The 19792-nt window shown below is 39.1% G+C and overlaps 1 protein-coding gene across 3 annotated transcripts in view; it reads right to left on the bottom strand.

Moving 5' to 3' along the window:
- The window catches only part of LOC108027192 (histone-lysine N-methyltransferase, H3 lysine-79 specific), a 40947-nt gene extending 23137 nt beyond the window's left edge, over window positions 1-17810 (bottom strand). For 2 of the 3 annotated variants that reach the window (XR_001768314.3, XM_017098494.3), the window contains exons 1-2: window positions 17597-17810; window positions 16919-17210 (exon numbers count right to left, since the gene is read on the bottom strand). The gene's annotated coding sequence lies outside the window, so the exon portion shown is untranslated. Of the gene's footprint in view, window positions 1-16918 lie in introns of all 3 variants that reach the window. The other variant, XM_050888818.1, reaches the window with a different exon arrangement.
- Between the last annotated feature and the right edge of the window lie 1982 nt (window positions 17811-19792).

The following is a 19792-nucleotide window of genomic DNA, read 5'->3' as shown; positions in this document are numbered from 1 at the left end:
GAATTTCGACTAAAACTGTGTTTTAAACCCACTGGGACGCTGATAGCTTGCCCTGGATGATGGCTCATAATGCGTTGGGTCTTAAAGACTGCATTCCCATTCTGATATGGCCTTAAAGGCTGCCAAAGACACCCACACGGAGGTACATTCGCCACCTCTTTCTGTCCGACTCATTCCGTCTCTTTTGCCGTCTGCGTTTTGTGGGTTTGTTGGCTTTGTCTATTCAGTGTGCTGGCGATGGAGTCGCTGTTGGTGCAGGGAACGTGTTTTTCAGCCGACCAAGCCGACGCGGCCTATACATAGCCCAAAAGCAGCAGCAACAACTGCCGACTGACAAAAACCTGCAATACACTTCGTGCCCTTAGGCTAAATACGTCGCCGTGTGCTTTGTTGCTCATCGCCAGTGTTCTCTGTGCCGCTGTCTCTCTTCCTCCCCTCTGTCCCCCTCCCAGCTAACATTGTTGTTGTTGTCGCTGCTTGGCCAACGACCTTTATCACGCTCGCACACACACACAACCACCCGTATTTGGTTGCGCTTCTTCTTTTCCTGCTCGCTCACTCGTTTTATAACCCAACGAGTACAGTAGAACTTCCGTAGCTTCGATTTCACTTGGCTTGAATTTACCTTCAGCAAAATGTCTTTATGGGAAACTACTTGGGGTATTCCCTGAACTGAATAATTGTTAAATATGTTAATACCTATACTGATTAAAAAGTACTGGATATACATATCTTATAACCTCAATAAGGTATTTAAAAATATGTTTAAGAGATAAGGTGAAATATTAACTTGAAACATTATTTTGAAATGATCATGTTAAGCCTGGAAAGAGACTCCGTTCAGATATATTATCACTATTATATTGAACTTTGTTGGCATAAAATACATATTGTTGCGATTCTGATTGTAATGGTACTGTTCTAGGTTCTCAAGGTTCTGATCATTACTTCTTTTTTTTGTGGGCTCTGTTCTAAATATATTTACATTTTTGGTTGCGTAGCATGGAACAGAATATGATGTTTGACAGACAAACCAAAAATTTAATAAACGTATATCAGGTAGGTTTTGTTAATGCTTACTACCATTATGAGGCTTACTGCTCGATCTGAGGAAGCCCGACTGTAGCTGCGGCTCAGAGGTTTTGGCTTCTTTCTCGACTCTGCTCTCTTCGCCTCGTTCGCCTCTGCTCAGGGTTGCTGCCTCGCCTTCTTGGTTCGTGTTGTGCGTGACTCGCCGCCCGCCCCTGTGCTTCCACGCCCCCTTTCCCCCACGCCCCCCACAACCGCCCGTCCTACTGGAGCGTCGTCTGCAATTTAATATTTCGAGTTTGAGCCTTGTTTGGGGCTCGTTTGCTGGCACAAACACACGCTTAGCAACAACCTGTCTGGCACACTCGTGCTCGGTTGCCTTTCGCATGCGTCGTTTGCTTCCATTTTTCTGGTTTATTTATATTTTTGCCTGCCTTGGCATGTTTTTCAATTAAAGTGCAGCGGCGGTGGCAAATTTTCAGCTTCCTCTAATGCCATCTCCCTTGCACGCTCTAGTCACCTGTCCACGTAAGTGTGTGTGTTGTAATAGCCCCTTACAGTTTACCGTTATGCGCCGGTGAGGTAGGAAAACATCAACAACAAATGGCAGACAACAGTTGTTTTTATTTTCCTTAATATTTTTCCGCCCATTTTCGCGTTTTACTTCTGCAGAACGGTTCGTGAGCGATTCTTATCACACCTAGCACGCACACACGAAAGGCCAAGTGGCGCCACCTACAGGGGCGAAGCGTAAAAATGCAATCTTATACGCAACATTTCTGTATCCATTAGTTTGGTTTTGTTTTTGCACACCCGTCCGTTGCTCTTTTACTCCACCTGAACTTGGTACCGCTTTCGTGAATCACGCGTCGCCTCAAAAGCAGGTCAACCGCTCCTTCCACCCCGCTCCCCTAAATATAGGAGAACGGAAAGCAACAGCTAAAAACAACGATAATAAAATTGTCAAGCAAAGAGAATTCGCCATAAACATGCCAAGTTTATTTGACACAGATTTTGTTTATGCGTTTAATATGTGCATTTGTATAAATATTCTCTGGCGGTGTTGTTGCTTCTGCTGGGCGGTGCACGCGTCACAATCTAATATGGCGTTTTCGTGATCAGTTCAACAAATTTTAAATTGGGTTTTACACAAGTTACACCATTACTGTACCCAAGGAAATTAACTCTAAAAATAACATTTTTATAATAATTTTTAATGGAATTACGAGCTGCCCCAAAAATGACTCATTAGTGATTAACAAGACGAGCATTATAAATATCCCCTTCCACTGAATTCTGAATCCGCCTTGAACAAACTTTCTTTCCCACAGCTCACTGGGCTTTATTACCCTTGACTCACCTCAGGCGTGGAAAACTATAAACCCCGTATATCAATCGCAAAACCATCGACTTGAATCGGATTAGATTCTTAGCAATCCACACAAAATTCCATGCAATTTATTTTAGGTTCATTGCTGTTGTTCTTACATAAGTATCGCGTTATTATAGTACCTTTTCGCCGTATCGATTTCAACAAATTGTGGTTGATTTTGCCGGATACAATGTAAACAGAAGCAGGCAGCAGCAAAGACAGCTGGGAACCACAAAAAGGTTACACAGTGGTTGCGATTGCATGGCAAATAAAATGTGCAAATGGAAAGTAAGTAATTAACTCGCTGGGTCCACTAATTATATACTCAAAACCTATTGAACTGAATCCCTCATCGCTTGGGAATTCACGGTATTTGTTGATGGAAACAGGGCAATTCACCCCCTGCTTCCCGCAATTATCATTAAATCGATACTACAGGTATTATTATTAAATGAACTGTCATTATTTAAGACATTGGGGGACCTGCTGTCACATTCTGACGAATATTATATGGAATAATTAGGGTTGATGATCAATATATCGATATTTTTAGGAAAAATGATATATTTACATATATCGTAATAATTTTTTGCTCAAATATCGATACTGTCATACTTTTTTTGATATTTTCAGTTTTGTATGTTGAAGTATAACTTATATAATCTGTTTCATTTAAAAACTATATAATAAGAAATTGGATTTGAAATTAAATTTTGTTACATCATATCATTTTTATTTGTTTAATTTAAATTATAATGCATTTTGAAATCTGAAGATCTTCTATAGATGTGTTTAATTACTATTACTTTTTTTTCTAAGAAACTTTTTGGGAAACTTAAAGTATCAAAAATACCGAATGTATCGATGTTTTATAGAGATATATTAACTATTATTTTGATTATTTTTTAAAACTGAAAATATTGTCGATACGATATTTTAAAAATATTCGACATCCCTAATGGAAATTGAGGTTAAAATGGAGCATCTGGAATTGTAGGGATGAATTTTATAGTCTGTTCATTTGTTATGGGTTTCTTGATTGCCAGTTGGGTACCTTGATGGTTGGGACACTTTCGAATCAATATGAGTTTAGAATTAGTAGAAGTTGTCCTCGGTAGAACTTAAGTGTTTCTCTAGCATTTACTATAAAATGTTCGTAAATAAAAATGATGAATATGACCTATAAATTACAAACTGGAACAGAAAGCAGTGACAGATCTTTGCACACACCTCGCTCAGGGATTGAATCGATTTTGTTCCCATGTGTAATTTGATTTCCCTTCAGACCTGACCTACACCCACCTCTTTATATCGCTCCCCTCCGCTATCTCCTTCCCCGTGATCACGGAGTTGCTCGGCGGATATTACGCAACACATGCAAAATGGAAACGAAGCACAGTCACAGCTAATAAATAATGCAAATGCATTGCAGTGGCGGAGTGGAACGGGTTTTCCAGGGGCTGCAGGAGGGGCTCGGACCCGCCAGGCAATTGAACTCTGCTGCAGCCACTTTCTTGAGGCAAACAGCTGTTGCTGCAGAAGAAAGAGACGGCGCAGACGAGCAGCGAAAGAGACGGGAAGAGTGCAATAACTTTTCGCTGTGTCCCGCCACATTTATTATCGCTTTATTTTTATCGCATAAATAAAAGTGCAAAGCGCAAAAAGGGCTTGTCAACGTCGAGTCGCGACGTCGAGTGGCATGGAACGAAATGAATGAGTTCAGCTGAGTTGAGTTCGGTCGAGCCGAGAGTGAGACGGGAAATAGGAGCCGAAAGAGACGGACAGCGCAGAAGTGTGTGCAAAAAGTTTAAGGACACGTTTGTCATGTTTACATTTCACTTCAAGTGCCTTGCACTTTAAGAACTTACCTTGGAATTCTACCCGGCTGGAATGGGAGGTCAGGGGCGGTTTTTACGAAGGGTTAACTTGCGTCTTCCTGTGAGTTTTATGTTTATGATGCCCGAGCACGCGACTCGCATTTTATTACACTCAGCGCGCTGCGTTTTGTTCTGAAGGGAGGCAAGAAGAACCGACCTCAACCACACCCAGCTTATAGAACTGTCTGCGCGAAGACCCCGAACCTGGTACCTCGTTTTACCGGCTTTACCGTTTAATGGTGCTAATAGCCTTTTGTCAAAAGTGGGCGTGTTCGGTAGACAGTTTCTGTTGCTGGCCTTTGTTTTATGGTGATCTAGGCAGGGGCAACACACTCATTCAGAGGGGTAAGACGGTGCGATCAGATAAGCAAACCAGACCTCAAACCAGAGACAGCTAAGAAATTATTGGTCTGGGTTAGGACTGGCGATTCTTTCGGTAGTGGGTATGACAACAAATAAATAAAATTGAGTTCCTTGGCTAGGCTCACATTTAATTTATACGAGGTATATACGAGGTGTGTTCAAAAAGTAAGGTGACTTTTCAAATTTCGCGGGCAACATATTTTCGATTATCGATTTTTTTGTTATGTTATGTTGGTACACTCTTCCCTAACATCTGTACCAAGTTTCAATTGAATCCCCTTTTTTGTATAGTTGTGAGAGGCGTAAAGGTAACAAGTTGTTTTGCGTGCTCAGCGATTTTTTGCTATCGAAAAATATGAATTAAAGGATTTGCATCAAATTTTGTGTAAAAAACAAAATTAAGTTCTCCGAAACACTTGAAATATTGACAGTGGCATACGGTGAAACTGTTCTGAGTAAAAAAAATGTTTACAAGTGGTACAAACTCTTCCAAGATGGCCAGGAAGATGCCAATGACGAGCCTCGCTCTGGACGCCCAAGCACAACTGATGAAAACGTTCAAGCAGTGAAGAAAATTGTTTTGGAAAATCGTCGAATCACTATCAGAGAAGTTGCTGAAGATTTCGGTATATCGCTTGGCTCGTGCCATGAAATTTTTTCAAACGTTTTGGGCATGAGTCCTGTGTCAGCGAAGTTTGTTTCAAAATTGCTGAATTTTGACCAAAAGAACCGTCGCATGAGCATAGCTCAAGAGCTGTTGGATGACTTCAACGACGACCCAGATTTACTCAAAAGGGTCATAACTGGTGTCGAATCATGGGTATATGGTTATGATATCGAAACCAAAGCCCAATCGTCACAATGGAAGAACCCAGGTGATCCAAGACCGAAAAAAGGACTCCAAGTTTTTCGATTACCATGGCGTGGTGCATCAGGAGTTCTTACCATATGGTCGTACGGTCAATAAACAGTATTATCTGGAAGTTATGCGCCGTTTGCGAGAAGCAATACGAAAGAAACGTCCAGAATTGTGGAAAAACAATTCATGGCTTTTGCATCAGGATAATGCCCCTGCTCACTCATCTTTGCTTGTGAGAGATTTTTTGGCCAAAAACAACACCACAATAATGCCTCAGCCACCATATTCACCAGATTTGGCCCCATGTGACTTTTTCTTGTTCCCAAAACTAAAGAGACCTATGAAAGGACGGAGATTTGCAACGATTGAACAGATAAAGACTGCATCCCTGGTAGAGCTCAAGGCTATACCGAAAAGTGCTTATGGGATGTGCTTTGAGGATTGGGAAAACCGTTGGCATAAGTGTATTGTATCTAAGGGGGATTACTTTGAAGGGGACAACATTAATAATGATAAATAAATTAATAATTTTTCTTGAAAATACAAAGTCACCTTACTTTTTGAACACACCTCGTACATGAGCTGTACAATAAAGGGATCCCTTGACTTTTGTTACTTGCAATATATAAATAAGAGCTTAAGCCCAGTTAAATTAAAAATCGCTTTCAGGAATTCCAAAATAGCTCACACAAGATAATAGGTAATCAACCATAGAAATTTGAATTATTATTTAAGATTTTAACATTTATAAACTTATTCTTTAGTTAAAAAAAAAATCAGTTTCTTGTGTGACCCATTAAAAGGTATATAAAGCCATAAGAGAACTAATAGTAAATCATATCTTTATTTTAAAATACGTCTTAGGTTGGGGAAGCCCTTACAGAGTGTAGAAAAGCAATATGAAGAGAAGGCAATAACACAAAGAGGGTGACCACTTTCTAAAGATATTAATTTACTAAAGTTTATTTTGGTGATGTTAAGTAGAGAAAATCGACCCTATATTTTAAGGCTGCAGTGCTGTTCTATAACTACATAATTAAGATGAAGTCTGACTGCGAAATAAAACCTACTTTAATATATTTGGTCCACTTTTTACGGTCATAAAGCCGGTAATCACAAATACTTTGGCTGAGTATTAAACACACTCCTAGTGCAGCGAGTCGAGTTTTAAATTGCGCATTTAAGAAAATTCGCTCTTGTTTCGCTTTAACTATTTCATTTCCCAATTGATTGCCTCACTTTAACACACAATACTTACAAATTAAATTGGCTGCTCGAAGCGCACACAAAGTGCACCTGCACACCACACATCAATACAAATATGTATCAGCGTACGAATAAGCCAAAATAAAACTAGCAAAGCATTGGAAAACTAATTGCAAAAGCCATTTTGACCGGACCTCGGACAACATTTCGCATTCGGCAGGAGGGCGAGAGAGAGTGAGAGCGGGGGAGAGGACGGGAAACGAGGGCGTTGGTCGCTTAAACGGAAAAACCAAAACTTAAATGCACCAAAAATGGTCGATAAACGCCTCGCATTTAAATGCTGCAAAATATTTGCCGGCAAAAGATTAAAGCGCACGCATACACACTCACAGCTTGTAAATGGTCGAGTGTGTGTGTGCTCGCGTCTGTGTATCGGGCTGAATAAAGCAATTTCAGTGAGTGGCCGGGAGGGTTAGTGGGTGGTTGGGCGGTGGGTGGTTCGTCGCTCGTGTGGGGTTAAATGCCATAAATAACGAAACAGGCGGCAGTCAGCACATAAAATACAAGCCAAGCACATAAAATACAAGCCAAGCACATAATATACAAGCGAGGAGAGCGGGAGGGACACTGAGAGAGGGCGAAAGGGAGAGAGAAAGCGCCGGCCGGGGATTCACAAACACACTCACAAAAAGCTTAGCTTGTATGCGCCGTTTTCGGGTGCGGGAGAGGGCCAGAAATAAGAGAAACTGCGATAGACAGCGAGATGTGTGGCAAATCTAGCTATCTTTAGGTCAAATCTGTCTTCTTCCATTGATCAAAACCTAGCTATTTCTAGCCGGTTTCTAAATAGGAAAACCATTTTAAGTAATTTACTTTAATGTTACTTGTTGATACACTATACTTTAAATGAAGTAAGTATTTTGTTGTTTTAGGAAAATTATCAATTCATTAATTTCCCAGATCAGAACTGTTTGATAAAAATGATTAATTTTCTAAATAAAGTATATTTTGGTTCTACCATTATCATTACAATGGAATTCAAATGGAAGAGTTTTAAATATACAGCTCCCTAGAACAAAATATAAGTACATAATTAAGCATTCCAAACATAAATACAATTGAAACTTTTAAAAATGCTGGAACCTAAGGTATTGCATTATAACTAGTTCGAAGGATTGGTTGGATTGCCGTTGCCTATCTAGGGTTTAATAAAGCCTTATCCCCTTGGCTCACTAGGTAATCCACAATGGGCAGCACTAGTTTTCGAGTGGTTCTGACGTCGCTGCCAGCAGCCGAAAAAGGCCAAAGGGCGGGGTGGGCGAAAATCGATAAAATCAAGGGCAGACAATGCTGATGCCGCGGCCGACGTCGCTGCCTTCGAAGGCAGCGCACGTGAGGCTGCTGCCTCTTCTTCCTCTGCCTCCTGTGGGTGGGTGGCTGTCGCTTGGGTTGGGCTGTGTTCTGCTGGTGGCGGCAGAAGCAGCGGCAGCAACCCCCGAGGCAGCATTATTGTGAAAGTTTCCGACTGCGCGAGTGTGTGTGTTCGAGCTTGTGTGCGGGCCAAGGCAGTAAAACGAAATGAGAAAGCATGAAAAATAATCATTTTGCGGAGTTACTCCCACAGCGCCACCACCTTCATCCCCTCATCACTGGCTCCCTTAGATCCCTAAGAAACTTTTTTGGGGCGGTGCCTGGCAAAATATTTCAAATTGCAGAACAGCTGAAAAAGTCCTTTGGGGTTGTGGGTGCTCCTTTGTACAGCAGGGGTCAATATTCTCGATGTCAGCACTATACGAGGGAATATTTGGATTAATCAGTAACTAACTAATATAGCTTTCATAAATAGGAGTAATGAAATGTGTGAAATAATTTAATTTAAGACATTTAATAAAGGACAGAGAACGGCAGTTTCCCATAAGCTACACTGGTTGTGCAATTGATTTTTACATGTTATAATCACTGGAAAGGGTACAAGAGTTACTTTTATAGATAATATTATAGAAATATAATATTTTGCAGGTAAAAGGCAAATGTATCTTTAAAGGCCCCAGAACGTCAAGAATAAATTGTACTTCATTGGAATACAATACTTTTCGTCTTTAAGTTACATTTTCAGAAGAATGCGTCCTTGTTTTGGCTTGTTCGAGTGCTATTTCCTTGGCCAAAACTGTACTGTGAGGAGCAGCGACTCTCCATTTCGAGATCTCCGCCTGCCTTAGTGCTGCCTTTTGGGCGCTGTCAGCGGCAGAAAGGACGAAGATGGCCAACGGGACGAAGATGGCTGGAAAGGAGCAGCTGGGGGAGCAGGGAGAAGCGACTTCTGTTTCGCCTGCTTTTATTTTCGGCTCGGGAAACTTTTTCGGGAGCGGATAAGAGGGTGTTGTGGGTGCGGCTGTCCTGGCAGGATATTGTTTTTGGTATAAGAAGGCGCGCCATCAAATTTAATGTGGGGAGTAATAGAAAATGGCGTCTGCATTTAAATTCCCCCAAAGCTTTTGGCAAGGACGTCACGGCGGATTCCGTTTATTCCTTTTCCCTTCCTTGTTTAATGCCAGTTTTCCGTCGTGTTTGTATTAAATTAATGTGAAAATGTCAAATTTATGGATGGCTCGGGTGTCTTGGGGATTGGCTTTCAGTTTGCCCTCGTTGTTATTGGTAATGTGATACACACAGGAGGAGGGAAACGGGCGTGGCAAATTTTCTTTACTTATTCTGAGTACTTCCAGTACTTCTTTCTGTTTTGTGAATTCAATTATTGTGTCTAAGCTTTAAGAGGTTATCAAACGTTTAAAAGGTCACAAGTTTAAGAACCTTTAATTGAAAAAAACGATAAAATTCCTACTTTTGTTTAATGAATTCTACAAATAACGAAATTTTCCATCAATTAAATACTTGATATATGCCTATAAATAAATACTTCGAGTGGCAACTAATCATTAATAAATTTTTTCAAATCAAATAAGACAAACAGCTTTAGTTTAAATGTAAAAGAGAAGCGACCTTACATTGGCATCAAAATGTGTGCCACGTAATTGCCCATTAGAGTTTTGTCTAGATTTTGATCGTAATTCATTGTTTTCCTTTTTCCTCCGTTATCTTCACAAATAATTCCCTAAGCACGTAAAGTTTGTCAAAAAGTTTGAAACATTCCACATTGTGCTTTAATATCTAAATTGACGGAGATTAAATAGGCCAAAACAACAATTGGTGGCTAAACTTTTACCAACCTTTCCGCAAACTTAATTAGCCTTAATGGCAACAAAGAGATGTAATCATATTTGAATTAAAGATTCCACAAGGTAAAGTAATTTAAACTAAAGAAATGGTTTGTCCTGGAGAACGGAAAACCTTTCGCAATCTATCTTCATATTGAATGAATTAAATTATCGGCATCAAAGTGAACCAGAGCAAGATGACTTATACGAAAAGCCTTTGAAGCTTCAAGCTGCTGCACGGACAAAAAGGATTTTGGCAACTTAAGTTCGATGATAATATGTAAATTTTAAGGTGTAAAGTCTACTATTTGAAAAATATTTTGGCGTCGTGTTGAAAACATTTTTTACATTTCCAGAGCTTACATACATTTTATCAGTCGCAAGTTAAGTTTACAATTTTAAAGTAAAATTTACAAATTAATATCATTTAAGTAACTTGGGCGTGAAAAACCAAAATATATTTGTCGTCTTTTCTCACAATATTTTGTCTTAAATTATGAATTTAATGCTGGAACCTCGTCAAGGCAGGGATTTCTTTTTGTGTGCGAAGTGTGGCAACAGCGCATCGCCAAGAATGCCAAAGTAAAAATGGGCGCAAAAACTAGTTACACAAACACAGGCACAAACGCACAGCTACAGCTGCAGACAAGATGCCAGCCCACCCAACCGCCACCCACTGACCTGGCACGTTTCCCCACCCCCGCCGCCAGCCCAGCCCCCCTTGCCCCGCAGCAGACAGTGCCACCCCACTCCACCCGAAAGCTGAGCTTGGGGCGTTGTTGCCGCATTATTTTTATCAAAAATGTTATCAAAATGTGCGTTGCCAGCTGCGGCTTCAGGGGAAACGGGGAAGGCGGGGATGAGCAGGGCAAAGGGATTTTCCGAACGGTGGGGGGTTGAGAAAAGTGTGCTGAGCTTTTCACTGTGTGAATGAGGTCGAACGGTGGGTGGGGAGTGGGTGGTTTGGCTGGCTTAGATGGCACAAGAAAAAGTTGAAAATGAAAATAATGACAGCGTTGACTGAGAGAAAGGTGGGGAAATAGGGGAAGGCGGGGAGCTTGCGCGGGAATGGGCCGATGGAAAAGTAGGGGGTGGTAAAAGTGTGGGCGGCATTTGAGTGGGCCTTCTGGGGGTGGTAAAGCAGGTGGAGTGTTGGATTCCTGCTTTTGTTCGTCGCTTTTTGTTTTGTTTTGTCTACGAGAAAAAGTTGCAGTTAGTTGTGTGTGTGTGTGTGTGTGTTGGCTGTGGAAATTTGCGCATGTACAGCGAACACAAAATACATAAGTTATGTGCCCGGCTATATATACACAACGCAACGTAAATGGTTATCGATTTTCCCTGTTGCCATGTAAGAGGATGTCGGCCCTAGGGAGCCGAGGGAGGATTTGGGAATACATATGAGGTACGGCGTACATGTGTGTGCCTTGTTTATGTTTATGGCATTTTAGCATAACGGCAGCGGCTAAGTAAGTCCATCTATCTATCTACGAACGGATGTCACAGCATCTCAAAGATACACAGCTGCGTTTAAGGGAATAGAGATTAGATATCGAGGTTGATTAAATTTGGATAACTTTATAGGGGACATTTTCGAAAACGGTTAACCAGAAATTTCAAATCATTACTGAAAAGCCTTGCTAAACTATGATATCTTGTTACTTAAAATGTGTTCTATTTAAACAATATTACAAAAAAATAGTTACAATTAAAACATAAACAGCATTTTTTTTTTGTTCTTTATATCAACAAGATATCTAGTTATATATTGGTTTTTACATCGTGTTCATTGTACTCTTAGCAGTGTACATGTCCAGTGCTATTGTCTTGACCATAACTGTGCGTGTGTTAGTTTTTACTGTTGCACGCCCCGATGGATACAAAAACCAAGTTAAAGGCAGGGAAGCCAGTATCCGTGTATCTGCCAGAAACTTTTACCTATCTTGACTTTTCTCGGGCCACATAGCCGTGAGTGAAAGATGTAATGCTGTTTTATGCTACAGCTCGAAAAGGGCAAAGTTTTTCTAAGGATTCCTTATCTATCCACATTTATTTCATATCCACCAAAGCACTAATTAAGGTTGTTTTCTATGGGTATTTGTATTCTGACGTCTTGTGTATTAATCCTCTTGCCAATTGTATCTCCACAACCAAACGAAAGTGCAATTTGTTAAGAAGTATCTTATTAGAGCAACTTAAAGCTATTGCTTAAAGTAACTTTAAGATGTGTCAGAGATGTATAGTTCGTTGATTCGAATTTAGGTGTCGTTAAATTCTGTTATTTAAATAAGTTAACTTTTTTTCCTATCACTAACTTTATTAAAATAGGCCTCGACAGTATGTTCTGCACCTTGTTCCTTTTCAGTCACACTGTAATCGTTATTTTTCAAACAAACACAACCCAAAAAGAGAACAGCAACAGCCTGTGCTGAAAAGAAGTCAAATGCCAAAATCCTTGATAAATCAGTCAATCACGCCATTTGATCAAAGATTACGGCTCCAAAATGGAAACCCAAGACGGACCTGATTTCTCACCCTGTTAATGTTGCAAGAAAACCCTAAGGAAAATGGCAGTATGGGTTGGGTTCCTTGTAGTACGTGCGTGTTTTCATCAAGAGAAATGGCATAACAGTAGGAAGTAACAAAAATAGAAGGCTGAAGTTCGGTTTCCTGTCAAAAAATATGCGTTCTTTGTTAAAAGTGGCTTTAAGTATACTCTAAGAATTACATTTCACTGGTAGCATTAGTAGCTAATTAAAAAAACATATACGTATAATTAACAGGAATTCGTATACCAAAGAATACTTGTAAATTATATTGACAATTATTAACATTGTTTAGAATTATTGTTTTAAAGTGTGTAACCCAGGAAGTTCCTGATTCAATTGTAAACCCAAACAGAAAAACTGATAGGATAGTATATAGGTAAATCTTTTTTGGCAGACAACAGCGATCCCGATCTCCCGCCTTACCTTCGGTTTGAACCCAGGAAGGGTCTACCGGTCCGGGACCCCTTAAACTATGTTTTTTTCGCTTCTTACAAGACTTTATTCACTCTGACAGGCGACGCCAGTTTGTCTTGGCTTCGCTTTCAAACACATGTTTTGCTGTTTTGGCTTTTCTTTGGCAGCTGCTGCCACAGTGGAAAATCAGGCAGCGGGAAAATCTAGAGCAAAACAACAGCTCCAGAAAAGAAAAAGCTGTTTGCATCCTGCAAAAGCAAAAGGTGTGGCCGAGGGAGCCAGAAAAAGGAAAAAGAAGGAAATTAAGCAAACATTTATCGATTTATGTGCCACAGAGAACTTAAAGCTTAAACTGGAACAGCACGAAAACGCGCGCGTCACGCGTGCTGGAAAAACAGCGACCAAAAACTGCCGACGACCCAAAAAGGGGGGTTCTTTGAGCATGTACGTATGTTTGTATATATAAACAAATATAATTGTGTGTCCCTGGTTGATTTGATTTTAAGCGAAGCCCATTAAACGACGAATCAGCACGAAAAACTGGAAGAAGGGAATGAAGATGCCGAAGACCGACCTCAATTCGTGGCATTGATTGGAGCTGATTCGATAAATGAATATACATGTACCAATAAACACACTTAAGGCCGCGTACTGCCGAAGAAATGTTATTACCATTCTTGCAAAGAACACTCGGAGAACCCTCCGAAACCCTCTGCCCACATAGCCTCTCAAAAAACCTGAAAAAATCCACCCACATACACTCAAAACCCACTTCAAAAGAGAGTGAAAATGCATTTGGCGCACACAGCAACTGAAAGCTGGCAACAGCGCACGCTGAGGTCTTGGAGTGGAATCAAATCTCCATTACTGGTTGGATGCGAAGAGCAGGAAAAGGTTGTCTTTTAAAAATGCTTGTATTTAGAAATTCTTTAAAAAAGATAGTCACTTTTTACCAAAATGACGATACCAAAATTCCACTTTGAATTTAATACAAAAGAGAACAAATATAATGCTTACTAAACAATCTATTTTTCTAGTCTGGCCGGGAAACGGCGTATTCTCCTTGGGTATAAACCAAATGCCGCCATTCCAAATCCGTTCCCCACTGAACTTAAACTATTTTCCATTCTGGGCTATTTGTGGGGCCGAAAGCAATTCTCTGTATCTAATGTCCCATACAAAGCTGCATAGCCAGCGTATCTCAACAATAAAAATAAAATATAAAGCTGCACAAAACAACGGAAAGGAGAGGCAAAGGAAAACCAATAAAGGCAACAAACATTGCCGGCCAACAACTCTACGTAAACTTCATTTACTGTCTGGCTGTGGAGCCCGAATCCTTCACCCCTTCCCCGCCCTTGCCCCCACTTATTGAGAGGCCTGCACGCAGTGTGTTTTTATTTTGTTGTTCCCTCTTTTTCAAGCTTCAACACAAAATTACTTTTTGTTGACTGGTGGGGTCTCTCCATCTCGCTTCGCCGTCTTTATCCCACTCTCGTTCTCTCTATACCTGCTCCGCTCCCTCTCACTATCTAGGCACAACTGTGGTCAATACAAAAGTAGCACTTGAATGTAATCAATTGATAAACACTACATACAGTGCAAGTTGTAACAATCTAAAATTACGAAAATGTTTAGGATAACTTATACTAATAATCTTTTTTTAAAGTTTCAAGACTTGCTGATAACAATAAAAATTGTATTTGATTATCAAAACACCTGCGATTCATATACCACTTTTATAGGGACATTTGTTTTTATATTATTTTTTTCAATTTGAAATCCCCTATTTTTTTGTCCGCAGGTGTAGCTCTTCGTTTATCTTGCATGCTCTTTCTGTTTGCTATTGTGTGTGATAGCTTTTATTTAGTTTTTTGTTTTTCTTTTTTAATAAATGCTTGAGTTCATTCAACTGTCAAAAAACACTACACACACACGTGGAAGAGCCAAAGATAGACAAACAAAAAGAGAGGGAATAAACACTCAAGATTCAAGCTCACGTCGTGCATACAAAAGATGTGAAAAGGCCTTTGGAGACTTCTTTTCCTGCCTAAAATGATTCAATCATTTACTTTCCTCATTGCCCATTTTCTAAATTAGTGTCTATCCTGGTTTTCGGCAGCTGCGTTCGAACTTTTGGTTCTAAATTTAAGTTTAAATTCTAAACAGTCAACAACATTTTACAGCGGGCCGTGTTCCTCACTCCCTCCCGCCGATTCTCCACACTTCGTAAACGAATTCCCTCTGCACTCGCATTCTGTAAAAGTTTTCCTTGTTCTTTCCGAATTTATTTATCTATTTTAGTTTCAGAGGCCGTGTGTGTGTTTGTTGTATTTATGGCATTGTTTCGCTTTCGAGTTTCCGCCATGAAAGTGCAGACCTCCAAAATGCAACTATTTCCGTCCCACATAGATACACAGCCAATTCGCACGAGCGTGAGTTGATGCCGTGACACAGGCGGTCGAATGGTTCATGGGGTATTTTCAATTGTAAGTATACTTAAAATCGAACGAGATAATAGTTAAAAATAAGAAACAAATTAATATTGGAAGTGAGTTGCATATTTTCTCTCTGTGAGTGTGAAAACAGCAAAAAGGAACGTTGTAATCTGCGAAAGAAGAAGATTCAACCAGGAAGAGAAGCGAAGATAAGGGAAGAGCGGGAAGACGAGAAAAGCACCCAAACAACGGTATCTCTTCTTTACATAAACACACATGTACATATGCAGGCCGCAAAAGCTATCAGGAGGAAAAGAAGAAGCGGCAGTAGGCGGAATGAAGAGCGTGCAATGGCAACAACAAAATAAAGCAACAGCAAACTCAAGGAAATAGAGTGGAAAGCAAAAACTGCCAGTTTTTCTCATTTTATTTGTCTCTGCTTTACTGGTGTGTGTATCTAATGCAGCGGTCACAGAAAACTATCTGAGTACAGTAAATGTTAGATGGAGTGAACCAATTTATTACTTTTTGTTTTTTAAGCTGCAATTTTAGCTTTAAATTCTGAGAGATCTCTTTTTAGAGATCAATTGAAATTCAAAACTATAGTTAACTGTGGATTCATTTCCAAGTTCCTTTTCGTATCTCTCAGTGTATGCAAAGAGATGCTAGACGGACTACAAAAGAAAAACGCAACTGTTGCAACAACTCTTGATTGACTGAAAACTTGCGGTCAGGACAAACGGCTAAATGGCCCAAGACGCATGTTGCCAGACCCCGCAACCCCTCAATCGTCTTAAAGCCAGTCCAACTAGTTGGCCATAATTGGTTTTTGGTTTTCGGGTCTTTGCCTGCAATCAACAGGAAAAAAGCCTCTAACTTGACCAGGGGCATTTTGTGATCCTTTAATTGGATTTTATAGACTGCAACTGACGATGTGCACAGCTTATAATAGCCAAAATCAAACACAACAGCAATCATCTGGTTGGAGTCCCAAAGGCACATTTAAATGGTAATAAACAACTGCGTTTCTAATCTAATAAAATACACGAGCCTGCGCACACTAATCAAAATATCACACGAATTTATAAACGCTGCTTTCATAGCGATCGACAGACAGCCAATGAAATATAGAACAGTGAATAATATTTTTCAGCAGCTCAAGTGACTTTAATTTATAGTTTACAACAAAAAACGTTCTTTAAATGGCTTTCTTTAATAGTATTGTCAACACAGCTGCTGAAATATTCGTATTGGACATCCCACTAAGTTGGCAACCCTTATGACACTGTTGTTCAGGCGAACGCCCACTGTCCTCCCACTGACGATTGCAATTAACTGCCCCAGATTTCAAAGTATCCGGCACATGGGAAGCCGATAAATAAACACGGTTTGCCTTTCCCAAGTTCTATTACTACACTTCCGCTCTTATCGGAGAGCGAGTACGGGAAAATAAGCCAGTGAACACACTTGATTGTCCCTCTGCGAAGTTGATTGCTATTTTCCTACGGTTTTCGAGGCAAACTAAGAGAATTCTGCCCCGTTTTTGCCTGGTTGTCATACTTTGGTTCATCCTTCTTTTCGGTTCATAAAATTACTCACATTTCGCGCACTCAGCGCTCTGCTTTGCCTCCTTCTCTTTCCTCGTGCTTTGTCAATTTCAATTGATAAGCCGTTAGCCGACGCCTCTCTCTCAGAGCTCTCTTGAAAGTTCTTGGTTTATGTTATTCCATTCGTTGTTGTTGCTGTGGATTTTGGTTGTTTGGTGGCATTCCGGTCAAGGAAGTGCAGAGGGGAAAGACGAAGACGTTTGAAACCGCAGTTCACTGATTAGCAATGTGATTAACTTTTCTTGTATTTTGCATTTACTAAATATTATTTTCGTTGTCAAGCGCTGCAAGAAATAGGAAATATGTGATTACTTTTGCACTTCTTGATGATTCGCTTTTGCCTCCTCTTATTCTTTATTTTTCATATACATTTGTATGCACACTAACACACGCGCGAAAAACTCGCGGCGGCTGCAGCTGCTTCTTCTCTCGCTTCTTCTTTAGGCAGCAGCCTCTTTTTCTTCGTCGCTTTCGCTCCGCTCTTCGCTTCGTATATTTCATACAATTTTCTTTGTTGCAATTTAGGCATTTGTTTTAGCACACATGCACACTAAACACAGGCACGAACACTGAAGCATTCGCAGCGAATTATATTTTGCTGCTCTTTCCCTTTCACGCCGCACTGATTTGCCGCCTCGCTCTGGCATACACACACAGCCCAGCTACTCACGTAATTCAGCAGACTTTTCGCATTCTCCTTTGCGGTTAGATCCGCACTATTGCCACAATCGCTTTGCCGCAAGAACAAACACTATTATTGTATAAGTAATTAAGACTTTTTCCCCGATTGCTGCGACCCCAAAATGTTTCAGTACACACAGACACCACACACACACGCGCGCGACGAGGAGGACGGCGCAACGACACGTCCGTTATGTTCCAGCGAAAGAGAGAGACAAAACACAAAAGAAAGATGACAATAAGGGAAACGGAAAATCCCTAACGGGTGGCGCGAAATCGCCTAACGCCTGGCTGATATCGAATATTCGATTAAAGGTTATCGAAAATAAATTAATATTACCATTTTCTTTCTTATGGTTTAAGCTAATTTAAAATGGAATTCATAAAATAATAATTTTATGCAGTATTTACACAAAAATGTATAGATCCATTTTCGAAAACATGTTGAAATTTCTAAAAAAGATATAACTAAAAAGTGAAGTATTTTTCATACAATTAATACATAGAATACGGAAAAATTTATATAATATTTAAGTGCTATATGTTTTCAGCAAATAAATCATCGCAATTAATTGTCTGTAAAGCAATTTTGATTTCGGCCTAATTTTTCTTCGGCAGTAGAAGAAACCGAAGTTAGAACTCATAATATCATTTAAGAGGAAAATAATTTAAAACAATTTCTTAAAGAAGTTAATTTTTTTGATTTGATTGATAAAACTACCCTTTAACAGTTCAATAAAGAACTAACCATTTATAAGCTAAAGTACAATTAAAAGTTTCTTATATATTTACTGAGATCACAAATTTCTTATAGAATTAAAAAATAAAATATAACAATACACAATTTATATAGAAATCTAAACGATACAACATCCAAATACTATATATAAATAAATAAATTGGATACTTTAAAATGGGCGAGATTTCACAGCATTCAGCTTTTGAAGGGGTAAATTTTATGCAGCCCTGATAAGTTTGAATTGGTTTGGCGCTAAGACTTTTCTCAAAAAAGCGGTAGTGACTTTTTTTAAAAGGACGATTCAGATTTTAAAAATATACGATCGATGGACAGTTTAGAAAACCGCCATATTTAAAAGAATAAGGAGTCGGTGCTCACTCTCTTCGAAAAAGAATGTACCGATTTTTTTTTAGCACAGTCTGTCTGTACTTTAAACTTCAGATACCAACGTCGAGTTTCTTTTATTTTTAGTTTTATATTAATTAATATATAGAATTTTTAAGGCTAAAATCAAGCTTTTGACTACAAAGTGTTACCAAAAATGCAAAAATTGAAAAAAGTGCGAGGTTGACATTATTTTTAAAATAATCCTGTAACGGGATGGACTACGGAGCTTGGTTGACTACGGATTATTTATTTTGTTTTTTCGATTAAAATTTTGTAAGACATAGTTTAAATATTGTACATTAATATGATAATTAAATAATTTTTCTGGCATTTACCGAAAATAGGCTATGTTTTGGCAGAATTAACCACACCCCTTAAGTGCGAAGATAAACTCCTAATTAGTATTGAAAAAATAATTATATATGAAAAAAAAAATCCTATTTCGACGAATTGGAAACTCGTGTGCCGTGTCTTAGCAAAACATAGAGAACGTTTTATAGCCTATTGTTGCATGTTTTGTGTGAAAGATGTTATTTTTCATAGTTTATTTACTAATTACTTTACAATAAGAAAATAAAGAAATTAGGTGCTAGTGGTTGAACTATTAAATATATTGAAAATAAATACAAGTACGTATAGAACTAAAAATTCTCTTTTCAATATTATTTAAGTTAACAAGATCTCCTAACAATTTTAATTTTTTTATTTTGAAAAAAGATTGAGCTCTTCCAATGACATGTTTATGAACAATTTTTGCCACAAGGATTGAGCCTTCCCTCAGGTGCTAATTGTTATCAAAAGGGTTGAGTATATTTTTGAGAAAGAAAAATGAAGCATTAACAAAAATTAATAAAGGTTTTAAATTACAAAACCTAAACTTAACAGAGGAAAACAAAGAGTTGAAAGCCGATTGTATTTCGATGCAATTAAAAAGTAATAAATTAAATGACTTAATTTTGAAATTGAAAAATTAATTGAATTTGTTAACGAAAAAATGCGTAAACTAGAGGCTGTCAATTCCATTATGGGAATGCAAAATGAAGAGCTTTTCAAAATAAG

This window comes from Drosophila biarmipes, chromosome 3R (genome assembly GCF_025231255.1).
Source record: "Drosophila biarmipes strain raj3 chromosome 3R, RU_DBia_V1.1, whole genome shotgun sequence".
Taxonomy (NCBI): Eukaryota; Metazoa; Arthropoda; class Insecta; order Diptera; family Drosophilidae; genus Drosophila; species Drosophila biarmipes.
Note: the sequence above shows the minus strand (reverse complement) of the source record. Positions and strands in the feature narration are given on the sequence as shown.